Consider the following 6,201-nt stretch of genomic DNA (forward strand, 5'->3'; position numbering starts at 1 on the left):
TGATTCCGAGGTTTCAGAGAAGACCAAATCTTTAATTCAATATCTTACGGACATCTCTGGTGATCTTAGCTTTTGGATATTGACATTGGTTTTATTTCAATGGATGGAGAATAGACGTTTGAATAGTTGGCACACCGGTAGGTCCATGTATGGAGAATCCTTGAGGTTCTTGGCATCTTCTCTCTTTGTCTTTGGCTTTGAATTTAAGTATGACATCAGAATCCATTTGAAACGTTCTTATTTAAGTAATTAAAATATTTATACATGTTTTGCCAGTGGCTTGAGAAAATATACAGTATGTCAATAAATATGTCATAAAATGTCATTGAAATAATGTTTTTTTAGTAGACAGGCAGTGAATGTTACTGCTGGGTTACAGAAAAAGGACAGACCTGAAGCTCATAGCCTGAATTAATAGTGGACGTCATCTGGTTTAACGTATTTGTCCTTTCTGCATCTCTGATTCTCACCGGATCACTAGAATTCATTTTCATTATACTTTTCTCTTTCGGATGCTCTGATGATCGGTCGTGCACGGGCTGGCATGAGCTCCAGAGATGCTGTGTTACCATGGCAACATGATCAAACTAACTGCTGATTGAATTTCTCCAGATCTGCATGTGTGTTCCTGAATGCCACCTTCACGTCTGAGAACAGTGCATTGTCCTTCAGCTCATATGAAGTTCACAAAGATGTCCGGATGTCCCGTGCTGATGTTATGGATGCCATGAAAAACTATTTAAAAGAGACGTGTGTGGATCCCTACAGGCACTGCAACACCTGAAGTCACCTGTACTGGAGTAGAGATCATTTAAGTCCAATTCAACATTTCTTAAGGAAAATAATACAAAACATTTGTAAGTGTAATATGAAAAAGAATTAACATGCACAAAGTAATATTAAGTCACCGAAAAACAAATGTGCACGTGTGAGTGTGTATGTAATGTTTCTACTTAGATGTACAAAAAAATCGAAGGTCTTTTTGTGGATGTTCCCCAAAATATTGTAATTCATAAGGAAAGCGAGGGTTCAGGTGACCTTTATATAAGCAGAGTAGAAGTCTTTGTGTATATCCTCATTGATGCAGTTAAGTAAGTGTGTGTGTGTGTGTGTGATGGGTGGAGCAGATGGAGCAGCAGCAGGTGTTGTGATGTGATGGGACCTTCATGAGCACTCAGCTGTGATGTTGCCTGACAGCACCGGGAATTCATGCGCCTGACAAAGACTTTCAATCTATTACAACCCCCCACACACATGAATACATATAAAAATACACACAATGACCCTAACCCACAGCAGGAGGACAAACACTCATTCAGACTGACCGCTCATGGTGTTTGTCTTCTCTCGTCGCTCTCATCGGGATTACTGGTGTGCAGATGTTTGTTGTCCATTAGGGAAAGAGTGCTACTCGAGTGGAATTAAATTGATGAATGAAATGTTCTCGTTTAAATTAGCAGAGACAACAGACACGAGGTGTGTGTGTGTGATTTGTGAGAGAGAGATGAGCAGTCTCACCTGAGCTCACAGATGACAAACACTGCTAATCTTTCTATTAGCTCATCTGCACATCTTCAGCTGACTCACTGCAAACACATCAACCTTCTTGACATTTACAGAGGGTGTGCTTTCACAGCTCTCTCATCAAATCTTCTCAGTCTATATCTTTCCTGCCATTTCTCACTTATGGGGGTCAATCCTGCCGTACTCACTTACAAAATCTCAACCAATCAAATTCAAAGCCCTTTAAGAGCATCAAAAAGCGAACAAGGCCTTAAAAGTAGCTTTAAAGTCCCCGTGAACCGGAAGTTGCGATCGTTTTTAGTCCGTATTCTGACACATTTCCGAGTGAAAACGAATTTCAAAGGAGAAAATGAGTGGGCGTGGCTTACGGTTTTTACTGTGAATTGATTGGATGTATAAAAACAGCTGTTGCATTTTGAAATGAAACTGGTAGTCGACTGACAGTTGAAGGGGAGGAGTTAACGGATGCTCCGGTCATTAGAGATGGATCGTCATTTCAGGGCAGAAGTGCTTTTTCAGATTTTAACAAGATTATGAGGGTACATGAATTTTAAGAAGAAAATGATAAGCTATTTACTATAAACGCTGCAATATTTCATGAAAAAATAAGAATTGTCATTTTTAATTTCACCGGGACTTTAATCTTGTTTTTGGGGTCCTATCCTCCATTCACACTGAAGATATCATAAAATAATACAATAGAACAAATTGAAGATTTTTTTGCTAATGTTTTTATTGGTATTACATTAAGAAATCTTATGCATTCAAAAAATGCTTAACTATAAAAATGTTGGACAGTTTTTAACCCATGGTTGGGTAACAACAAGCCAGTAACTGTAGGTCTATTTATAACCTTAATGTTTGTTTTGTCTATATTTTACCAAAGCATGGCTTGAAAACAACTTTTTTAGAGTAAACACACTGTATTTTGAAATATACATGATCTTATGACATTGTGTTGGAACATCTGGAACATAAAAATAAGATTTATATGAATAAATAAATATTCTCTAGTTCTTTATAAAAAACTGCATGTGCTTTAAAGAAGCCAGAAATCACCCGTCTGATGATATTCATATTTATATTACACAACAGCTATACAGGGCCCAAAAGAACCTTTCCTTGTAGCATGTATTCAGTTAAAATAAAGCTTTGTTTGAAATTGCAGTTCTTGTGTGGTTTATTAAAGGAAATAAAACAGCTTCAGTGTGAAGCCTCTCATGGTTGAAGCTCTTAGAGACGAGAGAGAGAGAGAGAGAGTTCTACTATCACATGTCTCAGCTCTGTATGAATTATAGAGAAATCAGAATTCAGTCCTGCTGCACGACTGACCTCATCCATCTCACACATATCCAATAATCTGCTTTATTAAATCAACTAGATTACTGGACTGTGTCCACCTCTAATAAACTCTTATAATCCACACGCACACACACTGAGTTATAGTGATATCTCACATGGACATGTCTACAATGGGCAGTATTAGGTTAAATGACAAACCCATGAAACCGATCAGTAGTCAAGGAAGACTCTTGGTGTGAGGTGAGGTGAGACGTTGTTGTGGGATTATGCAAATGTGTCTTTACAACTATACCACTTTAACACAGATTTGAATACAAAACTGTTTTGACATCACATCTTAAGTTCAAATTTTAATGTAAAATTAGTAAGTCTAATCTAAGTCTAATTAGTCTAAATAGTGTTAAATGAAAAAAGTTTTTATATGAAATCAAAAAAGAAAAAAAACACAATTTAACAACCATAAACAAAACAGTGTCTTTGTCAACAGCAGTTTATAAAGTTGTCAGATGATAACACTTTACTTATTATTATTTCCTTACCTTAAAACTATTGAACAATCATTTTCATTTAAATTAGTTGTTCAAAACAACCTGATCAACCAGACTATAAGACTATGGGATGATGTGATTATATTGTACATAATCATAAAATCATGTCATGGTTGTCAATAAAAAAAGATGTTTCTACATATGAAGAACTCAACAGAACTAACCTAGTAGTTCTAACATACACTGTCTGGTGCTACTTGGACACGTCATCAGTGATGAACCTGAGGTCAACAGGCGTTTCGGGTCTTTAATCAACAGACACCCTCGCCCGGGCGACCCTGCCGGGGGTGATCAGTCCCCGGCCTGTGTCCAAGTGGCATGCTACTCCACGGATCCCCCCTTCAGATCCACAGCCACCGTGAGGCTTTTCGGCAGTCTCAGAGATGTTCTTTATGGCTCGTCTGCACAGTTGACCTTCAACTCCAAGGAGTTTGAATGTTCAGAGCAACGACTGTCCAGCAAAGCCCCGGCAACCGACCTCCACTGGCTCACTGCGTGCTTTCCAGCCTCCGCTCCTGCACTCCTCCACCAGCTCTGCATACTTGGCTCTCTTGCGTTCATTTGCTTCCTCCAATCTGTCTTCCCAGGGGACGGTGAGCTCCACTATGACCACCTGCCTGGTCGACTCCGACGTTATCACCATGTCTGGGTGGAGTGAAGTGGCCGTGATGTGCTTCGGGAACTTGAGCTGCCTTCCCAGCTCCGCTTCAAGGTGCCAGTCTCTTGCATTGGCGAGGAGCCCACCTGGGGAGCGTGACTGCTGTTGTGACTTCTCCCCAGCTCTAACAAAGGAGATGGTATGCTTGGAGGGATGCTGACTCTTACTGTTCTTGATCGCTGCAGTGATTGTATCTGCCAAAGCCCGGAGGACCTGAACTTGGCGCCAGCGATACCGCCCATCCCCCAAAACCTTTGGACAGCAACTGAGGATATGCTCCAGTGTGCCACTCCTTTGGCACAGTTGGCATGCTGGTGAGTCTACCAAGCCCCAGGGATTTAAGTTGGATGGACTGGGTAGAAGGTCGTACACCGAACTGATGAGGAACTTGATGCGCAGTGGTTCAGAGCTCCACAACTCTGCCCAGGTGATTTTACGCTGCTCGGAGTTGTCCCACCTAGTCCAGGTGCCTTGCAGTCTCATACCGATCATCTTGGTCAGGCGGTCTTCCTCCACCTCTGCGCACATCTCGTTCTGCACCAGCTGGCGCTTCTCCCTCCATCTTGCTTTGTCATAACGTGGCTTAGAAAAACTGCCCAGGCCTGCACGTCCCACCGCCATGTTGCCAACAAAGACACCATGCCTCAGCTGTGCCTCCGCTCTGTCCACCACTTTCTATGCCTGCCAGTTCCTTCCCGTCTTAACGCAGATTCCAGCTGAGGAGACTTTTGCATCAGAGGAATCTCAGTACATCAGACCTCCCGGGCACGTGTGACCTTTAACTCCTCGGACAAGGTGCTGATGGGAAGCTGCAGCTTGGTGGAATGACCATAGAGGGTGATGCTACTTAGGGACCTCATGATTGATGGTTCTCTCCAGTGTTTCTACCATTGTCATGGGTATCTCGTATATGAGAAGGGGCCAAAGAAGCCTCGGCAGGATTCCGTGCTGGTACATCCAGGTTTTATACTTTCCTGGAAGCCCTGACTTTATCCTTCAGGGAGCTGTCAAAGATCTTCCCCAAGCTCTTGACCGTCCTTTCTATTACTGATGGAATTTGTGAACCCTCCAGGGTAAAGCGGAACCGGTCGGCCACTTTGCCTTTCTTTAGGACCAGGGACCTGGATTTGGCTGGCTTAAAACTCATCCTTGCCCATAGGATGAGACATTGGAGCCCCTGAAGAAGCCATCTGCACCCCGGAACTGAAGCTGCTGTCACAGTTAGGTCATCCATAAACGCTCTTAGTACCAGTGCAGAGTACCAGATCTAGACATGGGGCCTCTACATTCCACCTCTGCTGATTTGACGATCATGTTCATGGCTAGAGCGAAGAGTGGTACCAAGATTGTGCAGCCGGTAATGATGACCTTCTCTAGTCATTGCAAGGCAGATGTTACAGTTCCTGATGAGTCCAGAATGAGGTTGCGGATCATCTCTGGCACATGATGTCTTGCCAGCGCTTCTTTGACCAGCTTGTGGGGAATGGACCCGTAGGCATTGGTAAGATCCAGCCAGAGTACGGCAAGGTCTCCTCTGGTCTCCTTTGCCTCTCGGATCAACTGGCTCACCACTCCTGTGTGTTCTAAGCATCCAGGTACTCCTGGGACTCCCCCTTCTGCACTGAGGTGTCTATGTACCCGTTTTTAAAGAGGATCTCCATTAGCCATTGGGACACAATCTTGAAGAAGATTTTTCCTTCGACGCAGAGCAGCAAGATTAAACTGCTGGATGGTGCTTGCATTGCATAGTACAGAATATTCAACAATGATTTCAGTGAAATTGTGCACAGTTCTAGTTGAGTTATTCAGAGAGAGAGAGAGAGAGTGGCGTGATCTCTAGCCATGTACATTATTTTTACTTTATCATAAAAGATAACACAAAATGAAGCTAATTAGAGAACTGATGAGGGCAGAGAAAAAGGCCTCGCCCCAGGAGAGGGACTACTCTTTCTCTCTCTCTCTCTCTCTCTCTCTCTCTCTAATTCACAGATAAATGCCTTGTTCCACCCCTTTCAAATTAAAAACCTTCAAAAACTTAATAGCTATGCCTTGAGCAGTCATCCAGTCAGAGAGATAGTGAAGTGCATTAGGGCAGGCTAATTATTTTACTGTCACACTGGCCTTGTGTTACTAATGAGAGAACAAGGGTGCGGTTTGAAATACAGACAC

At 42.7% G+C, this 6,201-nt stretch overlaps 1 pseudogene; it reads right to left on the bottom strand.

Annotated features, from left to right (window-relative positions):
• Positions 1–3,625: 3,625 nt before the first annotated feature.
• Positions 3,626–5,774, bottom strand: LOC130563179 (uncharacterized; annotated as a pseudogene).
• Positions 5,775–6,201: the final 427 nt, after the last annotated feature.

The sequence above is a fragment of the Triplophysa rosa genome, linkage group LG12 (genome assembly GCF_024868665.1).
Source record: "Triplophysa rosa linkage group LG12, Trosa_1v2, whole genome shotgun sequence".
NCBI lineage: Eukaryota > Metazoa > Chordata > Actinopteri > Cypriniformes > Nemacheilidae > Triplophysa > Triplophysa rosa.